The sequence below is a fragment of the Lissotriton helveticus genome, chromosome 4_1 (assembly GCF_964261635.1).
Source record: "Lissotriton helveticus chromosome 4_1, aLisHel1.1, whole genome shotgun sequence".
NCBI lineage: Eukaryota > Metazoa > Chordata > Amphibia > Caudata > Salamandridae > Lissotriton > Lissotriton helveticus.
Genome location: NC_136063.1, coordinates 665,578,477 through 665,602,026, shown reverse-complemented (window position 1 = coordinate 665,602,026; position 23,550 = coordinate 665,578,477).

The window sequence follows — 23,550 nt, the reverse complement described above, 5'->3', positions numbered from 1 at the left end:
ACCATGCCTGCATTTGAGACATGAGAGTGGCGGACACACACAGTGCCAGTACCTGCAACAGGAGAGGGCACAACTGACACAGTGCTACTACAAGATGCATGACAGCGTACAATAGACACAGTGCCACTATCTGACACATGAGAGTGAACTGCAGCTGACCCACTAGGACCACTGAAATGATGAACCACAGGGCTGTATGGGCCAGGAGGCAGGGTGGCCCTGGGAGCTGGGGAAAGCTGTGCTGGAGCGACATTGAGGTGGTCAGGTGTCACTGGTGTGTGCCTCTGTTTCTTTGTGAAATGTAGGGGCACCCCGGACATGACAGGACTGGTAAGTGGAGTGGCATCATCAGACATCAAAGGTGGATCATGTGCTTGTGGTGGTCTGCTCTCTGGGGACGTGCTGAACCCTGCCTGTCGTTTGCTGTGGGCCTGGCTTCTGCCCTCTGCATCATGTATAATGGGGGATGCAACACCAGTGTACTCCTTCCTCTGCTTCAGCGGGGCGTGGGTGGGTGTAGAGGTATGGGGGGACTCCACCGCTGACACATGTGTTGTATGTTCCTTAAACATCAGCCTCAGTGCAGCCAGGGGTGATATATGCCTGTCCTTGATGGAACTGGTGTCCATGGGAGACCCCTTGGCCATGGGATGTGCCTTGGACGTAGGAGGTGTCCTGTCTCTGGAATGTCCCTGATCCCTCGGTGGTGCCCTGTCCCTGGGTGCAGACTTGTCCATTGTAGTGTCCCTCTCCTTTGAAGCTACCTTGCCCTTGGGAGTGTCCCTGCTCTTGGGAGGTGCCCTTTCCTTTGAAGCTACCTTGTCCTTGGGAGTGTCCCTGCTCTTGGGAGGTGCCCTTTCCTTTGTAGTGTCACTGTCCTTGGGAGTGTCCCTGCTCTTGGGAGGTGCCCTTTCCTTTGTAGTGTCCTTGTCCTTGTGAGTGTCCCTGCTCTTGGGAGGTGCCCTTTCCTTTGTAGTGTACTTGTCCTTGGGAGTGTCCCTGCTCTTGGGAGGTGCCCTTTCCTTTGTAGTGTCCTTGTCCTTGAGAGTGTCCCTGCTCTTGGGAGGTGCCCTTTCCTTTGAAGCTACCTGTCCTTGGGAGAGTCCCTGCTCTTGGGAGGTGCTCTTTCCTTTGAAGCTACCTTGTCCTTGGGAGTGTCCCTGCTCTTGGGAGGTGCCCTTTCCTTTGTACTGTCACTGTCCTTGGGAGTGTCCCTGGACTTGGGCTATGCCCTTGCCTTGGGAGTTCCTTTTGTGGGGGATGCCTGTGTAGCATGTGAAGCCATTTCCCCCAACACCCCTTGATGATTCTGTGTGTCAACTCCAGTGTAGCTCACGTCGTCTTTGGAGAATGCTATCCCAGTCCTAGGGGATGGTGTCTGTGCCCTCCGTGCCCTGCCTTGCTGCCTGTGGCTGCTCCTAGTGAAATAACCTGAATAAGAGGCCGGGTCTGATAAATCACTCTCCCCTGAAACATCACGTGTTGTGGATGGTGGTACAGAAGTAGCACACTGTCTATGCGACTGTACAATGGCTGAAGACACAGTGTTTGCCAATGACTGAACTGTTCTGTGGAGACCAGCAACATCGCCATGCATCCCCTCCATGAATGCCACCACCTGCCCCAACTTCCTATTGTGGTCTTGGAATGCATTGATCATGTTGGTCTGCCCTACGCACAGCTGTCGCAGCAGATCTACTGCCTCAGCACAAAGTGCCCTTTGTGTCACAGGGGCAGGGGCAGCGGTGCCTGCACCGAAGGCCACTCTGCTCCCCCTCCTCTGGCGAGCATGAGCAGTACATGTTGCCGTGGGTGGCAGTGTGGGCCCTGTGTGCTGTGTTCCGACTGAAGGTGTTGATTGCCCACTCCCTGTCTGTGACAACAGTGATGACTCACCAACACTTTCTGAGGAGGAGGAAGATGTTGTCTCCACATGTGAGTCCTCAGGGACAGTTCTGTCCCCCTCTCCGTGGCTGCCCTCTTCAGTGTCAGTCTGCGTGTGTGTCATCTCGGATCCGGATGCATTGCCACCACTCATCTCCGTCGTCTGTGTGTTAGTGCCCTCGGCCAAAGCTGGAAGAGAGAGGGAAGAAATGTTAACCTAAGTGCCACACTCACGTACTGAAGGTTACAAAGTCACACCGTTCCTTACAGTCGATTGACATGTAGCACCCATCCTGTACACGAACCACCCCTACCACACATCCTCACATCATAGATCCGTGGGTGTCTGTGAAACATGTACATCATACAAACAGGGCAAGTGCATGCAGACCACCACACATGTCATGCCATGGGACACCAGACCTCAACGGCATGTCCTGGAACCCTCAAATACAAATCAACTGGTTTGTCCACCTGGCGGACATGGGTGCTACCGCTCACTCTGCTAATGCCACCAACATGCAATATATGCAAAAGATACGCACCACGGATGTCAACACTGTGTCTGAGCATGAATACATGCATGCACTCACAAGTTACAGACACATACAGTCTGCTTACCGCTAGTTTGCTGTTGATCCCCTCTCAGCCGGGCAGACAGCTCAGGATGCGTCACAGCAATGATGCGGTGCATTAGAGGGGTCATGGTGCGTCGGGCAAGGCGGACTGTTCTTGGAATGATCCCCAGTGTCATCTCCGCAACACTCTTGCTGAGCCTGGATATGTCGTCCCAGCGCTTGTGGCAGTGTGTGTGTCGTCTATTGCACAGCCCCACTGCCCGTACATCACGTGCTATGGTCCTCCACACGGCCTTGCGAAGGTGCAGCTTCACCTACCAGGATGGGAGACAAGAGGGGAACGTCAGTGGACTGTTTGACATTAATAAACATTGCAGAAACACGTATCTTCATGCACCCATGCGCAGTACAACACAGCACACCGCCAAGCTTGCAGAAGCAAGGAGTCAGTGACCACCTCATTCCCACCAACATGTTGCCCACTTTACTTACCACCTGTCCGGGGGCACCGTAGAGCCGTTCATAGTGGCTGAGCACACCGTCCACAAGGACATCCAGCTCCGCTGCGGTGAAGGGACGAGACCGGATCTCACGCACTCTCGACATGGCAAGGTCCTGGACTGTGGTAATACATCAGCAGTTGTTGGATAGCTCAGGAGCAGCAGGTGGAGGTGACGGTCGCAGGCAGCAGTTGTTGGATAGCTCAGGAGCAGCAGGTGGAGGTGACGGTCGCAGGCAGCAGTGGCTGGAAGCAGTGAATGTGTGCAGAAAATCTTCACACATATATAGGGCCCTCAGCTCATATCAGTGGCACACGTCTGCAGCAATTGGTTTTCCCTGGATGCATCATTCAAAAAGAGCCAATGACTCGCACTGGTGTGGCGGTGCACATCTTCCGCAATTTTTGAATGCGCTTACGCGCAACGCGTAACCTGTTCCCATTGGCTACATGTGCACAGACCGTCACGCTCACACACCGGCAACCGCATGTGTGCGCTACCGCAACGGTGCATCAATTGAATATAATCACTCACTGGCGCCGCTATGGTGGTGCACGCATTCCGCGGGGGCGGTGCAGGCCAACACATACATTGGATGATGCAGTCCCGGCCGGTCACCCACCGCCAGTCTCTGCCGGTCACCCACCGCCAGTCCAGGCCGGTCACCCACCACCAGTCCTGGCCGGTCATCCACCGCCAGTCCAGGCCGGTCACCCACCGCCAGTCCCGGCCGGTCACCCACCGCCAGTCCCGGCCAGTCACCCACCGCCAGTCCAGGCCGGTCACCCACCGCCAGTCCAGGCCGGTCACCCACCATCAGGACTGGCGGTGGGTGACCGGCCTGGACTGGCGGTGGGTGACCGGCCTGGACTGGCAGTGGATGACTGGCCTGGACTGGCGGTGGGTGACCAGCCGGGACTGGCAGTGGGTGACCATCCGGGACTGGCGGTGGGTGACCGCCCAGTCGTGGCAGTGGGTGACCGGCCAGGACTGGTGGTGGGTGACCGGCCGGGACTGGCGGTGGGTGACCGCCCAGTCCTGGTGGTGGGTGACAGGCCTGGACTGGCGGTGGGTGACAGGCCGGGATTGGTGGTGGGTGACTGGCCTGGACTGGCGGTGGGTGCCGCAATAACACTGTAAGGGGGTTTCTCAACTGCCATCTCTGATTGCATCATCCAATGTATGTGTTGGCCTGCACCGCCCCCGCGGAATGCGTGCACCGCCATAGTGGTGCCAGTGAGTGATTGATTTCAAATGATGCACCGTCGCGGTAGTGCGCACATGCATTTTGCAGGGTGTAACCGGGATGGTCTTTGAACATACAGCATATGTCATGCTTAATTGCTGTGTAAACGGTCATCCTCTGTGTTGGTGGAAGCCGTCCCCAGATGGCGTATGTACACACACTGCATGTCTCCGCACACATGTAATCTTCTTAGTTGTACGTGTGTGTCAGGACATGTCCGGAATGCTGGAAGAATATTGATGTGAAGTCTATGGACCGTGTCCACGTGCACATTCATTTCCATTTGTTGCATGTGTGCTCATACTGTTGACCTTGCCAGTGGTTAACAAAGGCGAGTGATGTGGGTCCAAGTTGCCTCAGATGTGCATGGCGACGTGTTGACGTCTTGGTTTTGGGGAAACACGTTTACATTTCTACACATCTACACAGTACCGCAAGGGTGTGTACACACATTCATTAGCTGTTGTGAGTGTGTGGTTTGTGTGTGCAAGTAACAATGATGGGTGTGTACATGCATACTGTGTATGCGTGTCTGTTGTTGTGTGCCCATGCATGTCAGCTGAGGGGCCATTGTAGGTGTATTCATGGGTGCATGAAGACAAGGAGGGTGTGTTCCAATTTCATGTTGTGTGTGCACGTACATGTGTGTCTGTGGGGACGATTGTCCACATATGGGCCCTCAGTCATGTGTTGTTGCAAGATGTTTGAACATGTGTGCACGTTACATTGTACATGTTAGCCCACAGGATGTTCTTTGTGGTCGTACATTGTGTGTGTAGTCAGGTGTATTGCCTTAAATATTGGTCCGGTCACCCATATTATCACTGTCTGCAACATGTATTATTAGCATTGTGTTGTTCAAGATGTGATAGTGTTGCACAGCTATGCGTTGTTGGTCATTTGACATCTGCTGCCATCTACACCCACACAGGAGGGCTCCAAATGTGCATCGACCATACACTGTGCTGAAGGACATGGTTGACGAGGAGGTGATCCGCAAATACCGGCTTGACCGACTGAGACTGCAGGAGCTTGTCACACAATTGTCACCTCATCTGCAGCCACGCAGGACATATCCTGGAGCTTTCACACCCACAGCAAAGGTGATGGCGGCACTTCATTTCTATGCGACTGGCACTTTCCAGTACACAGTTGGTCATGCCGGAGGGATGTCTCAATCCATGTTCAGCATGGTACTGCGGGATGTTCTGAATGCAATGATGCTTTACAAGGAGGAATACATCCATTTTCCACGTCCGGCAGAGTTGGCAGCAGTCAAAGGGGACTTCTATGCCCTGGCCCAGTTACCACACGTAGTGGGTTCCATTGATGGAACACATATTGGTCTCATACCACCCCAGGCACGTGAAGCTGTATATAGGAATAGGAAGCACTACCATTCGATCAACGTGCAAGTGGTGTGCCTGGCTGACAACATCATCTCACATGTGTGTGCCAGATTTCCCGGTTCCGCACATGACTCCCACATCATGCGGAGCAGCATTGTCCCCCAACTGATGGCTAATCTGCTTCCAGAACGTGCGTGGCTTGTAGGTGAGTGTTCTGAAAGGACAATTGTGTTGTCAGTGTGTTGTGAGGACAATTGTGTTGTATGTGTGGCATGGTGTTCCCACCAATCCTGGTAATGATATTTGTGTCTGTCATCCCCCCACCTAGGCGACTCTGCGTACCCAAACCGGCCGTGGCTGCTGAGCCCCATCAGGAATCCTACTACCCCTGATCAATTGCGTTATAATGATGCCCATGGGAGGACACGTCGAGTGATAGAACGTACTTTTGGACTGAAGTCTAGGTTTCACTGCCTTGACAAAACCGGAGGGGCCCTGCCATACTCACCAGGCAAAGTATGCAAAGTCGTGATTGCCTGCTGCATGCTCCACAACCTGATACAAAAGGGAATGATGGACGGAGCGTTTGAGCAAATCAAACACTCACCCCCAGTCAACTGATCTGGGTTTAATCCATCACCATTCTTTAGCCCTCTCATCCACCCCATTTCAGACATGGCTATATGCAAATCAGTCTGACCCTATGCCTCATGGGAACAGTCCAGCCCGAACTGCCAAGCCATGTCTTCCATGGACCGGAAACAAGCATCCTGGGACCGGTTTCGGATTCATAATCCTCATCAGCCAGGCTATCTTGAATCCAGTGGCCAAGTGAGCAAGGGACTCACGTCTGAGCATACCCTGCCACACTTAGGGCGAACAAAGCGATACAAAAGGGAATGATGGACGGAGCGTTTGAGCAAATCAAACACTCACCCCCAGTCAACTGATCTGGGTTTAATCCATCACCATTCTTTAGCCCACTCAGCCACCCCATTTCAGACATGGCTCTATGCAAATCAGTCTGACCCTGTGCCTCATGGGAACAGTCCAGCCCGAACTGCCAAGCCATGTCTTCCATGGACCGGAAACAAGCATCCTGGGACCCCCTTTTGTATTGCTTTGTTCGCCCTAAGTGTGGCAGGGTATGCTCAGATGTGAGTCCCTTGCTCACTTGGCCACTGGATTCAAGATAGCCTGGCTGATGAGGATTATGAATCCGAAACCGGTCCCAGGATGCTTGTTTCAGGTCCATGGAAGACATGGCTTGGCAGTTCGGGCTGGACCGTTCCCATGAGGCACAGGGTCAGACTGATTTGCATATAGCCATGTCTGAAATGGGGTGGCTGAGTGGGCTAAAGAATGGTGATGGATTAAACCCAGATCAGTTGACTGGGGGTGAGTGTTTGATTTGCTCAAACGCTCCGTCCATCTTCCCCTTTTGTATCGCTTTGTTCGCCCTAAGCATGCTCTACAACCTGGCCTTGCGCAATAACATTGAACTGATCATGGACCCTGAAGACCAACAGGTTGCTCGGCCTCCCATCCCACCCATGTCGACTGATGAGGATAGTGGTGAGGAAGAAGATGTGGACCAGAGGCGTCAGCTCATTGATCGCTATTTCCCTTGAATGTGAGTAACTACCGCTTGTGCAGCCAGACAATGCGTGATGTATGTTTGCTGGTGGAGTGTGGATGTGGTGTGTCTATGATGCCTGTTCTGGTATGTTCTGTTTGCAAATGTGTGTGGAAGATGGTGTACATGCAATGCTCCCTGATGTGTGTCCTGTGATCCACTTAATTGGTGATGAGTGTGGTTTGTGGGATGTTGCAGTACAGTGTGTTGTGATGGGTGTGAATCTCTTTCCTGACCTGTGTTTGTTGTTCTCTCATTATCCCTAGGTCACTCCCACAGAGGCATGATTCCCAAAAACATTGATCCCTGCACCTGGTAACGTTACATTCTAAGACAATCATGTGATTAAAACATGTAGGCCACACATCATTGAGTGTTTACGTGATGTTTATTTACAGGTTGAGGATTGATGTTGGTACATATTTACAAAGAAGTGTTGGTGGGGGAGTGAGAGTTGAAGGTCATGGCAGATGAAACACCGTCGGGACAACACAATGTGTGATGTCCAGCTAGTGCAACAGACCTGTGGCAATGCTTGGCATTGTGGGACAGGATAGTTTGCAGGGTGAATGGCAGGCTCGGACAAGGGTGAAGTCATTGGCGCCCCCTCTTAGAGCGGGTAGATGGGGCAACACCACTGCTCTCACCTGGATCCAGCCTCGGACGGCCCCTCCGTCTTGGAGCCGGAGCGGAGACAGCTGTGGGGGCAGGTTGGTCAGGGGCCACCTTCCTGTCCATGGGCTCAGGTGTGTGTGGCGGTGGTGTTGGTGAACGGTCCCGCTGGGCACTTGGGTGAGGGGGTGGTGGTGCGGCACGGGATAGCCAGTCCCTCCACAGAGCAGTTTGCTGGCCCATGAGGTCCACAATTTGGCCTATGCGGGTATCAATTGACTGCAACAGTTGACTGCTCTCTTGTGAGTCTTGGTGGGCCCAATCAGACTGTGCCTGCGACCGCTCATAGGAGGCATTGACTCTGGCGATGTCTTCCAGGGTTTCGGCGCCAGGATGGGGTGGGTGTCCTTCCCCACCTCGTCAGACAACTGCACTCCTGGTTGTGAGCTGTGCCCTCACCTGTGTCCTCTCACGTCCACTCTCCCGCTTGCCTGGGATGTTGATGGTCCATCATCGGCCGATGGGTAAGGCAGGGTGGCACAGGCAGGAGTGGTGGTGGCTCCACAGCTCACAATGGCAGGTGGTGGTGTGGTGGCACAGGCCGAGGTGGTTCAGGCAGTGATGTCCTAGGAGCCTGATGGCCCTGGAAGTCTGCTTGGCCCCACATCGTCCTCTGCGCCTGAGCTGGCAATGGGCTCGTCCTCAGAGTCCGTGCTGTGAGGGGGGGCGACTGGTGCTGGCGGTTGCTGCTTTCGCCAGTCAAGTTGCGATCACCTGAGGGACAAGATTATCATGATCAATGCTGTGGACATGACATGTTTTTGGTACCAACATTACAAATCAATAACCTCTCTCACACCCCCCACCCACCACCACCCTACATGTGGACATGGGGGCCTGTTGGGAGTTGTAGTGCTGGTCTCTCACCCCCCCACCCACCACCACCCTCCATGTGGACATGGGGGCCTGTTGGGAGTTGTAGTGCTGGTCTCTCACACACCCCACCCACCTCTCTCACACACCCCACACACCTCTCTCACACACCCCACCCACCTCTCTCACACACCCCACCCACCACCACCCTCCATGTGGACATGGGGGACTGTTGGGAGTTGTAGTGCTGGTCTCTCACATACCCCACCCACCTCTCCCACACACCCCACCCACCTCTCTCACACACCCCACCCACCACCACCCTCCCCATGGACATGGGGGCCTGTTGGGAGTTGTAGTGCTGGTCTCTCATACACCCCACCCACCTCTCTCATACACCCCACCCACCTCTCTAACACACCCCACCCACCTCTCTCATGCCCCCCATCCACCACCACCCTCCCTGTGGACATGGGGGCCTGTTGGGAGTTGTAGTGCTGGTCTCTCACACACCCCACCCCCCTCTCTCACACACCCCACACACCTCTCTCACACACCCCACCCACCTCTCTCACACCCCCCACCCCCCACCCACCACCACCCTCCCTGTGGACATAGGGGCCTGTTGGGAGTTGTAGTGCTGGTCTCTCACACACCCCACCCACCACCACCCTCCATGTGGACATGGGGGCCTGTTGGGAGTTGTAGTGCTGGTCTCTCACACACCCCACCCACCTCTCTCACACACCCCACCCACCTCTCTCACACACCCCACCCATCTCTCTCACACCCCCCACCCACCACCACCCTCCATGTAGACATGGGGGCCTGTTGGGAGTTGTAGTGCTGGTCTCTCACACACCCCATCCACCACCACCCTCCCTGTGGACATGGGGGCCTGTTGGGAGTTGTAATGCTGGTCTCTCACACACCCCACCCAACTCTCTCTCACCCCCCACCCCCACCACCCTCCCTGTGGACATGGGGGCCTGTTGGGTGTTGTAGTGCTGGTCTCTCACACACCCCACCCACTTCTCTCACATACCCCACCCACCTCTTTCACACCCCCACCCACCACCACCCTCCCTGTGGACATGGGGGCCTGTTGGGAGTTGTAGTGCTGGCTGCTTTGACAAGGCTGGGAAGGTAGGAGGCAACATTTGTGTTTGGTCATGGTGTGTGCATTTGAGGCCAGGACTTCACATTTGGGTGACTGTGTGGTCCACATGCATGGATTGGGGCCAGGGAGATGTGTGTTGGCAGATGTGCATGGCAGACCACAGCAGTGTGATAGTGGTGATTGGTTTGTACTTACCAGCCTCTTGTCCCTCCTCGATTCCTTCCAGGCTCTCAGGGTGCAGTATGCCCAGCACCTTCTCCTCCCATTCTGCATATGGTATGGGCTCCGGGGGAGTGCCGCCGCCAGTGTGGTGTGCCCGCAGGTGGTTCTTCGCCCTGATGCCTTTCACCCTTGCCTTGAGGTCGTGCCACTGCCTCTGGATCTCGTGTTTGGTGTGTGGCACGGTCCCTGACGCATTCACTCTGGTCACTATCCTGTCCCACGTGTGGTTTTTGGTTGCCAAGGTGGTCTGCCGGACTAGGTTGCCGAAGAGATGTGGTTCGACACGGATGATTTCATCCACCATGACCTTCAACTCACTGTCTGTGATTTTGGGATTTTTCTTTGGTGCCATGGTGTGTGATGTTCAAGGTGTTGGTGGGGTGGGGTGGGTTGTGCAGGTGTGTGGTGTGTAGGGATGGTGTTGTGTGGGTTTGTGTGGTGTGTGTGTTTGTGTGCAGGTTGTATGTGTGTTTGTGTGTGTCTGCTGTTCGTGGTATTGTGGATCTTGCTTGCAGCTATGCTGTGATGCAAAGGACTGTGGTAGTGGGAGGGATTATTTTTATACTCTGTGTGGTGATGGTGTCCCAATGGTTGTTGGCAATCAGGTGTTCTGTGGGTATGGTGATTTTGGTGCATTTTTCGGTGTTTGGCGGGGTGTCATTGGGGCGTGTAGTTGCTGGGGGTGGGTGTTTCAGGTGGTTGGGTGTTCTGTTTAGTGTGTTTTCTATTTACTTCCGTCTGCCATTTTGTAATCGGTTTGACGGCAGGGATGGTGTTTGTGTGGTCCTTCGCAGTCATGGTCCGTTTTCCGAAGTATTGTTTTCGCGGCGTTGGAGGACGGCGGTGAGTTCCGTTGGAATGGCGGCTTTATCCTAATCGCGCGGCCGGACCTTCCGCAGGTCTAGCGGCAGTTGGGCCTGTTCCCGCGGTCATGTTTGTCCGTGGTGGTGGATGTTCTTTCAGTTCCGTCCGCCGAGGACGGTGTTTGATGTGTTCCGTCCGCCGCGGACGGTGTTTGATGCGATCCGTCCACCGCGGTCGGAGTTTCTTGACTTACATATCCTAATCGATGCGGTGCGGTGCGGTCGGGAGTGATTTTGCCACGAGCATGGCGGACGGTACCCGTTTCCGTCCGCCCTCCTAATGAGCCCCTAAATCAGTAGCTTCACAACAACACATGCTTTTCTATTGCCCACTCATTCACTCTTATTGGGATTCGAAACAGAAACAGGTCTAAGCTATATTTGACATAACCATAGCCTTAGATTTCCCATGGCAGCACAATGCCCCTGGGCTTCTAGATACACGCTGAACCTAAACACCAGCAATATGGCACTGCTTGACTTCCTATTGCCAATTGCAGCAAGAGTCATTCTCAGAATGGAAATCTTTTAATCATCTGTCTTACCACACCTGATTGGCTTGGGTTTAGTTTCTTAGGGGTGCCCATAGCTCTCAATCTAGCAGCCAGGTTTACGGCAAACCTCAAATGTGGTTTGGCGCTCCTTTGGACAAATTCATAGAACTAGAATCAAACTTGTCCACAACCTCTCCAGAACTGGACTTATGGCCCTAACTACTGGTTTATTATGAGACCTCAATTATACCACAAACCCCTTACTTACTTCCTGGTTTTCTTCTTTCAACTTTGCTGCGATACTTCCACAAGATACACACATCGTAACTACACATAAACATGGCCTCGGCTCTATACCTTTGTCTCTTGTCACATTGGGATTGGCTTTTCCCTAGCCCCCCACCCTCTCCCCCAGTATGGGTTTGATTAGAATGTCTGCACCGGTCATGTTTTGCACCTTCGTCTTTGTATCAAACTTGTGTGCAACCTGCATCAACCCTGCTGTGGAAGATGAATATATGAATGCTCGCTGTTTATCACAATTGCTGTGAATGTCCCTCTCACATCACATGCTCTGCAGTTTCGACGTTTTCACAACTGTAATTTCTATTGCACTGCCCCCCTAAATACCTGCTTACTGTATGTTTATTAAAAACCCCATCAAAATTAAATACAAAATAAATAAATAAAATGCTGGTCTTGACTTTCATCTTATTTTTCTTGTAGGCAATCAAGGCTTAAGCATCCCAGTGGATGAGAGAGCAGGCAGCCCTTTCTCACTGCTGATGGGCTAACATTAACAATCCATGAATAAATAACTGGATGTGTTGAAAGGATATTTACCAAAACAGTGCCAGCAGCAGCTAAAATATGTGAAAACACACAGAGAAAAGAAAAACAATTTGTCGGCACCTCTGTCCATCCTCAGTCAAAAAGTTGCCATTATTTAAGTGGTGTGCCTGAAAGATGCCCTTAAGCAAGTGCAGCACGTGCTGCAGGTGAGGCCCTGCGTGATGTATACAACAGGAAGTCATACCTCAATGCTGTTGTTATTTGACATTGACACTGTTGGACTTGGCCCTTTTGGCAGGTTCACCCCGAAACTTTTTGTGTTCTCCTAACCTTTTTATGTAACCTGGTGGTGGTGATTTTAGGCCTCTGAGCACTTGAGTACTGTGGTCCAGTGCAAAGTGTGTGCGCTCTCTGTGTGGTGGGATGGGCCTGCCCTCCCATAGGAAGGCAGGAGGGATATGTATGTCCCTGGTAATACCTGGTCTGAGAGGAGTGCAGGGGCGAGTTTAGTATGTAGAACTCGTGAAAATAGATGCTGCGCAATGGTGTCCACAGATTTATGGTGACTGGTGGAGAAATGCCACTTTTAGAAGTTGGCCTTTCTGTGTGCTGTGTGTCTGCCTGCCTGTTATAAATTGTATATCTGGCTTGTGATTGACAGGAGCTGAGAGGTGTGGGTGGCTCCAGGAGACAGGGTGAGTCAGCCCAGTGGTGAATAGAGAGATCTGCATCTAGATGGGAGGGAGGAGTTGCACCTGGGACCTGAAAGGGGCTGTGCCTTCCCACCACAATGCTGGCTCCACCCCTTGTCGTGCGTCTGATCACTGAGCCCCCACATGACAAAGGGAAGAGGAGCTGAGCAAAACAAAGTGATCCAAATCCCCTCTAAACCAGTTCTTACTGGTATCCCCAAGCCCTGTGCTGTGACACAATGGGATTTTGTAATATAAATATAGGGGCTGTGACCCCATGAAGATGTTCAGTGTTTAGTTTTGGTGTGCTGTTCCTGCTGGGGCATGCTGCTGTTGGGGTCCGTTGGTGCTGCCATGAGGACTTGCCTCCCTGGGCCCTGCATTGCCCCCTGATGCTTAAAGGACTTTTTTTGGAACCCTCTTCGTTTTTCTGATCATCCTCCAGGACCTTTGCTGAGTCCTTTGTGCCCTGTGAGCGCTATGCTTTCATGGAATTTTTTCCCTAAAGGAACAGCATGGGCTGTGCAGCGCTGAGCTGCAGCCCCTTTAAGAGGGAATCCCCACCACAGGCATTCCCCCGTGGCGCCTACAGTTGCGGGTGCCCAACCCCCATTTCTCCTTATTTTGTGGGTGCCCACCCCGCTTTGATGCTGCGGTTGCTTTTGATTGAGCGGGTGCTCACCCCATTCTTATGCTACAAATCTTCTTGATTCTAAGGCAGGTGCCCACCCCGGTTCTATTTTCTACGATCACGGGTGCCCACCGCTTATTGTTTTATATGCAAATTGTGGGTGCCCACCAAGCGTTTCTCTTTGATGCTTGGTGTCCACCCCGCAAGTGCCTTTACCTAAGATGGGAGCCTACCCCGTATTGCCCGGGGTAGTCACAACTGCTGCCCGATCGTTACACCAGACCCAGAAGCCAGGCAGACCTCGACTGACTCCAGGCGGGTCCAAACCCGGAAGCAGCTGGCCGGCCAATAGCAGCGCGGCCTGCCGAAGAGGGCGCCCGGAGCCTTGTAGGCTCCCCGTAGAAGTCCTGGTCCCTGGAAGGGGGTCTGGGTGAAGGAGGATATCGCTGCAGCCTTGAGGCCTCCGAGGCACAGGTTGGTGTCTAGACCGAGGAGACCAGTGAGTCTCCAGAGCCCCGATGAGTGGGGGGGGAAACTCCCTTCTTTGTTCTTGGTGCTCACGAGGCACCCGGACAGTCCTGTGCGGATTCTGAGTGGCCCCGTCTGATAGGGGGGTCGCTCCGAAGAAGGGGGCATATTTGTCTCTTGTGCTAAAAAGGCCCATAGGGGTCCGTGCTGTTCCCCATGCCCCTAGCAGTTTGGTGATTTTCCCAGCTGCCCCACCTGACAGAGGGCAGCTGCAACAATGGGGCCATAGTTGTTTGGAGAGCCCCAGCGAGGCCCCGAGGGCTCAGTTGTACCAGGGCCCCTTCCCATGATTCACAACTGTGCCGCACCAGCACGGGCAGCGGCAACCTTTTGGCACAGTTTTGTTTATAGAGTCCCTGAGGGGGACAGATGGGAACAGTGGTGCCCTGGCCTCTAATGGCTTCACAGCTGCCCAGCAAGTAGTGGGCAGCTGCAACGTTTACGTCTGCCCAAAGTGCGCCCCCTTGACTTCCGCTGCATTGGCAGCGCGCCCTGACTTCTGAACACAGGGCGTTGGAGCCCCTTGGAGATGGTCAGTTGGCCAGGGGGACTGGGAGGTTTGTATGGCATCAGGCTCTAATGTGATTTATATCTACTATGGTCTTTATTAGGAGACAATGTGCTAAATGGTGTTTATGTGGTGCTAGGAAAAGTGATTCATGTAAGTATGATTTACGCACCCTGTTTTGATACCTCTAAATGTGGTTCTTACGATTATGAGGTTGTTTTACATATCATGGTCTATGCTTGTGAGATTATGTTCCACTGTGAGATATATGCCCCTAATGTGAGTTATGCTTAGGAGATTAGGGTATAATGCGTTCAGACGTATGAGATGATTGCATTATGTGTTTATGCTGGTGAGGTTGGCGCAGAATGTAATTTGCGCCTAATGTGATACTGTGCATAATGTAGTTTATGTTATAGGCTGATGCGATGTACAGTGATTACCAGTGGTTACTGGTTATACGTTTATGATATGTTTTACCTTTACTAAGTTCACTCTGTGTTGGTACTGACAGTGGTCCAGTGGACCCTGTCAGGTGTATATAATCCCTTGTAGATATGACCTAGTGCCAGGTGGCACCATGTTTATTATGTGTTTATTATTCTAATGTGTTATGAGAAAACAAAGGCTATTTTTGATATAACCTTGTGTGGAGTTTCTTTTGTTGTGTGACTGGGATGTTGTTGCTGTGTGCGTGTGCAAATGCTTTACACATGGCCTCCGGGATAAGCCTGACTGCTTGTGCCAAGCTACCAAGGGGGTGAGCAGGGGTTATCTTTGGCATGTAACTTCCCTGCCCTGACTAGAGTGGTGGGGTGGCCTCTGCCTGGCTTTGGCACAAGCCTTAACCAACCAGAGATCCCATTTCTAATAGACACCCATTCGGTAGTCTAGAGCTTTCGTTTCTCTGACTGAGAATGGATATGCCAATTTTATGTATAAAGTTGAGCTGCACAATGTGACAGTAAACATATGAATGGACATTTAAGTCTAATGTGAGTGACGCGGTTAAAACACTTTGCTAAGATAGAATACACTAACGGTAATTGTGCATCTCTTCAGGAACCCGAGCTTTGTCACTTGGGTGTGATGTGGGAAGGGGACATGGGTAAATCCCGGTACGTGCTCAAAACGCCTCAACATCCGGTGCGTGTTCTGCATTTCTGCCACGGGGGACTCATTATGTAATAACTTTATGCATGTATGGTCTTTTTGTTACAGGCTGTTATTTATTCTGTATCTTTGAAACAGTCTGCATATAGAGATGAAATACATTGACGAATCATAACTGCAAGAATATATTTAAAAATAAGGTAATAAATGATTTGTATTTGATTTTTTTACCTTTCGCCCTTTCCCATGGCTTCCGATTTCCATCGAACCACACATGGCTGAAAACCAGCTAACGAGCATTTGCCTGTAGAATAATGCAAGTTTTATGCGGTAGAACGTCCATTATTATTTCAAGTGTCTGCATGACTCTTTTATAACTCTTCTCTAATTAAGTATCTGAAACACGACTATTTTTCCGTCCTCCGCATATTAGCCTACTTGGTGCGTCCGACATGAGACTGGACTGGACCGCTTGTGGACGATTGGTGTGCTAGGTTTAATCACTAGTTTTCTAGGCACAGCCATTCAGATTGCTTTAATAAATAAATGGATTCTTTACTGCTGAGTGCAGGGCTCAAAGAAATGCCACAATGTTCTGCATGCGGCTTATTTTATTTACCATTATACAAAGAGCAGATCAATTATTGACTTCCTCTGACATTCTTCGCAGATGGCGTGTATTTCTGCAGTTATCAGTTTGTAGAATAAATTGCCTTACTTTATTAAAATGCCTTCCTGGGTTAAAGTAACCGAGATTATGATTTGAACAAATCCACAGCAGTGTAAGCAAATAGCCGGGATGTGTTTGCACTGTAGAGGTTCTATGTGCAAAGGGAAGTCTAGCTTGTGCATTTGTTTAATTTAAGTCAGCAAGGCTGATCTTTAAAGGTCATGCCGACGCCAGAGTTGGCAGACATATGAAAACACGGCGAAAATATAGGAAGCGCTTTTACAAATATTGACCTATCAGGGGCATCTTAGTTAACAGACATTGAAATAGTAAGAGCAGCGCATGCACATTCCCCTCTGCAAATACACCTTCGAAATATGGAAAGGACTGCCAACATTTGAAGCAATCACTGAAAATGCTAAAAGATTTGCTTATTTTTAAAAGTGAAAGTTATTCTTTATTGATCGGCGAGGTTATGTCGACGAGTGAGTCTGTTCAATGTGAGAATGGGGCAATGGCGGGAACAGAAGGATGAGGGTGTGGCTGTCTGAAAGAGTGAGTGTATAGATAAATGAGTGAATCAGTTCATGATTGGATGGATACAAGGGAGAATAGTGGAAGAGTGAATGGATGGTTCACTGGGTGCGTGGAAACATGCACGAATGGGATGAAAGAGTGACTGAGTGTTCGGATAGACTAATGATTGGTGGACAGATTGGAAATCATCTGTGCAGACTCCCATCCCTCACAGAATAAGTAGTAATTACATCAGCAGTGTAAGCTTTTCTTGCTCACAGAAGAGGCATGGGAGGAGAGAATTGCGAGATCAGTCCAAGGGACATCTCAAGTGTAGAGGTCTAGTGGGGTGGGGGATTGAGCAGCAGAGAGTTAGGTTTGTTGTACAGGCCCCAAAATGAGTCTACATAGGCGGCAGTGCAGTACTGTTGCAAAATGGGTTCCGTCTATGTAGTACACCCAGAGTTTTTGCTTTTTAATTCCTCGGTTTGAACTTTTAACTGTGGGTGAGTTTCACTACATGTGTCTCACCAATGGTAATCACACGATAAATGGACTGCAGGTGTTTACCTCCAGCATCTGTCTTTTAAGGTAAGGCTGCTGCGACACAGCTAGGGTAAGGGACAGATGGCTGGTTACATGTGAACAAGTGTGTACACTTGTGTGCATATGTGTGCAGGCTACATGGTCTGTGACTGCCGGCCACCCGCCCACCCTTTACATGCATACTACAGTTACACATTCATCAGACCAACAACAGAATTCTTTGGAAGGCAGGGGGTCTCGAGCTCGAGACCCCCCCGGCCGTATTTATTAAAATATGAAACAAAATTAAAAATGTAATAAATTAACATTATTTACATAATTATTAAATGCAAAATTCAGACATTAGATTTACATCCAGTTTAGACAGGTATGGTGGGCTAACCTTAACAAATGTCTAATACAGCGTGGTTCCTAACCGAATCTGCAATGTAACTGACTAGCCTGCACACCTACCTAGTTTCAACCAATTCTTCGAAGTGTAAATCAAGCTTGTTTGTGTATGGGAGCTATCCCAGTATGAATTGTGCCCACAATCCCTTGTACAACAGCTCTGTAAGGACCTGGTGTAACCAGGTCTGACTGGGAGCTCAACCTAAGTCCATTCAAGGTTTCACAAAAGTATAAACAAATTTATATATCACTTGTCCCAATTTAAACATAATGTACCGTGCAAAGGTTCTGGTTCAAAATATTCGTTTTTTACTGTACATAATACAACATATTCATGAAGTTTAAACAAATCTGGAGATTGTGATTTCATAAAATACGCTTTGGCTTAATACATTGTTAAATCACATATGTATATGTCATTCCTTGCGTCTTTTCAAAAATACTTAAATAAATGATAAACATCAAAACATATCCCAATGCATTTCGGGTCACTACTGGACCCTTCTTCAGGGGTTGGTCCTTTCCAATCGGTATTGATCCTTGATATTCAATGAATGTTCTATTTGTGAGCACTTCAAAGTTGTATTTCAGACACTGTGAAAATAGTAATCGCCATAATGGGAATGTAAGTATTTTAATGTGAAAGTCACAACTGCACTGTATCAAATGTGATTAATAATGAAGAGATGAAATAAAGAAACAGAGTAGTGAGGGTACTGTGGAACTAACAGGGCAAGGTGGAAATGTGAATGGAAGCTCCTTTAAAAGGTTAACCGTGACTGTGCTGAGGTACCGACTTGTTAAAAAGAACCTACTACCACATATGAATTTGCCATTCACCAAACACCAAGTGATGGAGAAACTACAAACCAAGTGCGACTCGTGTACACCTAATTAAGAAATACCGGCTTACCCACCAAGCAGAAACAATAGTGGACGGTCTCAAGGATTCAACGAAAGTATCCGGTTCTGCAAATTACGTGTATACATATATCAATCAACCAATGACATGAGGAAAGAGACGTCTCCAAAACACAATATTTATCTGCTGGCTTACCAAAAAACGAGTGTTGTGAATGAAAATTCCATGATTCCCGCGATCTGCGGAGCATCAGAAACACGGTGGCCAGAAACTCCCTGTAATGTAAAGGGGCGAGTACATAAGTAACCCGCCTTCGTTTTACCCGTGTGATAAAAAATCACAAGAAGCGAAAAGCGCTTAAACGGTTCCTACCTTCGATATCGCGGCGTGCTCTGACCCTCGACCTCGTAACTGCTTCCGGAAACAACATCCGGTCCAACGCAACCTCCATTATATAGTCTTACGCCCTGTCCTTTGACTAATGTCCGATTCTCTGTGCATGTGATCTTAAAGGGCTAAATGCTGTTTACAGACTCAAACGCTAACGGAGAAGTGTTAAAGGACATGGTTGCCTATGATGTATGTCTTTAATTAAACCCAGTGATATTCAGATGCAGCATTTGCTAAAGAAGACTCAACGCTTAACCAAAGCTGTAAGTGGTGTAGAAAGGTGCCAATATTTCTAAATCCCATGGTGAAAAAATAATGATATTGATAAAAGGTGTGCGCTCATCATATTATCAAATAAGCATAGTGGAAAATACTGAACAAGAAAATATGGAACTAAAGTGTACCCTGTAAAAATCGTTGTGTTGCTCCTGACCAAAAAAAATTAATTAAAAGGTGTGCACTCATGATGTCTTGGAAAGAGGAACATAGAAGAAAATAATAAACAATACAATATGCAACTGGAGTGAACACAATCGGAATTGTTATCGTGCTCTTAACCTAGCTGTGCAAATAACACTAATACGGTCCCAATGACTACGTAAACAATGAGTTAAACAGTTGTCAATGAAATAGGCGATGAAAGCTATATTTAACAGTGTCCGCGAAACTACTGAATCATATTATAACAGTACATGTTGAATCAACTAATTATATGCAGTCTCTTTCATAATTTGTCACAAAATGACAGTATAGTCAGGCATGTGTTACCACAAGAACAGTATAAACATTGCAAAACATATTTACATTATATACAAAACATATATGGATCTGATCATATAATAAGGCCTCATGATGGCATGATAACGATGCCAATCCTTTCAAATCATTTGCATAAAACCATATTCATATTGAGTCTGTTCATAAAAAACAAAGCATCTCATATTGATCATTAAGCCCCCCCGGTGTGAGGGTGCCTAATTTCTTAATCCAAAAGGTTTCTCTACGTGACAAAGCCACGTTGTGATCTGTTCCTGAGTGTTTTTCTACCACTTCTAGTACTGTGTATCTCAACTGTGGTATAGTGTGTGATGCACTGATCCAATGTGTCGCTAGACTAGAGGTAGTGGATTTGTTGCGTATTGTGCTTTTATGCTCTATAATTCGAGTCTTAATTTTTCTCGATGTCCGTCCCACGTACGTGAGTCCACATGGACATTGTATAGCATAAATGACTCCTACAGAGTTGCAATCAGCACTGAACTTCAAAACAATGTCTTTACCAGTTTGTGGATGTGAAAAGGTTTTACTCACTATTGTGTTGTTGCACTGTCCACAATTGTAACACTTTCTCATCCCTTTGAAAGTGACCATCTGGTTTCTTTGAGGTTTTTTGAGTATCTCCCTTATGTTCTTAGCACGGGTGTGTGCTATTATAGGAAAATTTTTGAATATATGGATAAAGTCGGGTTCATTAGCAATCATTTCCCACCGCTTCTTCAATATTTGTCTGATCCTATGTGATTGAGTGGAGTGTTTCATAACGAAAACTATGCGTTCGTTAGGTGACTTTTCAGTTTTTTTCAACAAACTCTCACGATCGATTTGTCGTACTCGTAGATCTGCGGCTTCTAGTACCTTTTGAGGGTAGCCTCTATCAGTGTACCTCTTTAGTTGCTCTTTGATTGAACTTTCACATTCCCCTGCATCCGATGAAATTCTTTTGATGCGCATCAATTGGGATGTAGGCAAAGGGTTCTTCAAATTTCTTGGATGTGCACTGGTGTAGTGCAACGCATTGTTAACGTCCGTGGCTTTTCGGTAGACAGTGGTTGAAATACCTTGTGATGTTTTTTGTATTTCTATATCCAAGAAATGTATCCTTGAATCTTGAATATCATAGGTGAATTTGATTCGTGGGTTGCGTTCATTAAGTTCTTGAATTCTTTCAACAAGTTCCTGTTTGGTGCCCCGCCAGAGGACCAAAATGTCATCAATATACCTTAAAAAAAGTATCAAATTGTTCATCCATCTGTGGTCTGTAAGTATATACTGTTGTTCAAAATATGCCATGAACGTGTTAGCATACGATGGCGCTCCTGAAAACCCCATAGAGGTACCTGTTTTCTGCAGAAAGAAATCCGATTTCCAATTGAAATAACTATGAAATAGTGAAAAGTGTAACAATTCAAGTAAAAACACACACAATTGTTGATCTATCTCTGATTGTAACAGTCTCCATTCTATGGCTTCCAAACCTTCCATGTGGGCAATAGACGTATAAAGTGCCACCACGTCTATGGTGCACAGTATTATCCTGTCGTCAATAAGATCGTTTACTTCTGATAATTTGATTAAGCAATCTGTGGTGTCTTTCAAATAAGTTCCCCATGATTGTACTAAGGGCTGTAAATAGAAATCCACATAACGTCCAACTGGTTCATGTATAGATCCGCATCCAGCTACGATAGGTCGAAAAGGTGGGTCCTCTAAGCTCTTATGAATTTTAGGGAGCATGTATATATGTGGCACTTGCGGTTCAGTGGTTTTCAAGTATCTGGCCGTGTTGGTATTAATCGTACCAGCATTTTCTGCTTTGGTGATGATCTCATCTAGAAATACACTGAATTCCTGAGTAGGGTCCTTTTCAAGTTGAATATATGTGGATGTGTCATGCACATGCTCCTCTACCTTTCGATCATAAAAGGTAGTGTCCATAATTACAAGCGCTCCTCCCTTGTCCGCTGGTTGAAAAGTGATGGACGTGTCCTGTCTCAAATTATTCAAAATGCGTTTTTCTCTTTTCGAAAGATCAGAGTGCTTGGGTGTTTCATACTTGATGGATTCTAAATCCTTTTTTACAAGAGTTTCAAAATTGTCCAAAATTTTGTGCGAGATGGGGGACATGAATTTGCTTTTAGGCTTGAATATTTCCCTGGGTCGCTGTGACCCGTTTGGTGTTGTGGTGGAAAGAACCATTTGAGTCTCAATTTTCGTAAGAATTTGAAGAGCGCTATTTCCGTTTCCAAACCATTTGATACATAGGTGGGAACAAATGAGGTCCCTTTATTTAAAATGTTCAGTTGTTCTATCGACAGTTTTTGGCTCGAAATGTTCACCACTAAGTTACCTTTTTCGTGACTACTCTCTGTGGTCTTCCTCCTTCTGGAACTTTTTTTGCTACTTTGTCCCCTCCTGATCCGTTTGGTCTTACTTCTGTTGGTAAATCGGGTGGGTGAGTTGCTGATTGTCCTTCCGCTAAAAAAGAAGGTTTCACGCCTCTGGATGATCCAGATGCTATTGGTTCTTGAGATTCTGTGCTCACAACAGGAGCCGGTGCCCTTTGTAAAGACAAGTCTTCGTCCTGTACTATGCTTTCCTCTGATGATGTTTGTTTGGGAATCGGTCTACTTGTAAATCTTCTTTGTGCGTAGGCTTCCGCCCACGTATAGACTTCGTCTAATTTATAATCGATCGTATCCCTACGAAACTTTCGTATTTTACGATCATGCACTTCTTTCGCATGGGTATCCAATCTGCGATTGATATCCTCTAAAATTTTTGTCCAATCCTCTGATGGTATGGTTCTGATAAGTTCCTGTTGCAAATTGTAAATGTCTTCCTTTAACTCATTCAAAATCTGCGACAACTCTTCTATTATCAAGAGAATCAGATCAAGTGAACACTTATTGAGGATTGCCTGCCATTTGATCATGAACGCCTTGTTAAATTTGAACAGCATAGGTTTGAGTGCAATTCGAAGACCTCTCGGTATCCTCTTAACCTTGTGGTATTCAATGAGTGTTGTCGCGTGCAGCCGTTGATTGATTTCTTTACGCATAACATATTCTAGTTGCTTCAACATCTGTGCTGTAGTTCCTTTAGAAGTGCTGAACGTGCGAACCTGTTCTATTAATGAATAGATTGATGCTGCCTCTTCTGTACCATATGCTTTAATTTCTGCCTGATTCAGTGTGAGGTTTGAGATTTCTTTAAAGGACGCCATTTTACGTTTGATTATGTGGGTGCTGGTCTAGTGTATGGGCCGTGTGAAACTGCAATGTAACTGACTAGCCTGCACACCTACCTAGTTTCAACCAATTCTTTGAAGTGTAAATCAAGCTTGTTTGTGTATGGGAGCTATCCCAGTATGAATTGTGCCCACAATCCCTTGTACAACAGCTCTGTAAGGACCTGGTGTAACCAGGTCTGACTGGGAGCTCAACCTAAGTCCATTCAAGGTTTCACAAAAGTATAAACAAATTTATATATCACTTGTCCCAATTTAAACATAATGTACCGTGCAAAGGTTCTGGTTCAAAATATTCGTTTTTTACTGTACATAATACAACATATTCATGAAGTTTAAACAAATCTGGAGATTGTGATTTCATAAAATACGCTTTGGCTTAATACATTGTTAAATCACATATGTATATGTCATTCCTTGCGTCTTTTCAAAAATACTTAAATAAATGATAAACATCAAAACATATCCCAATGCATTTCGGGTCACTACTGGACCCTTCTTCAGGGGT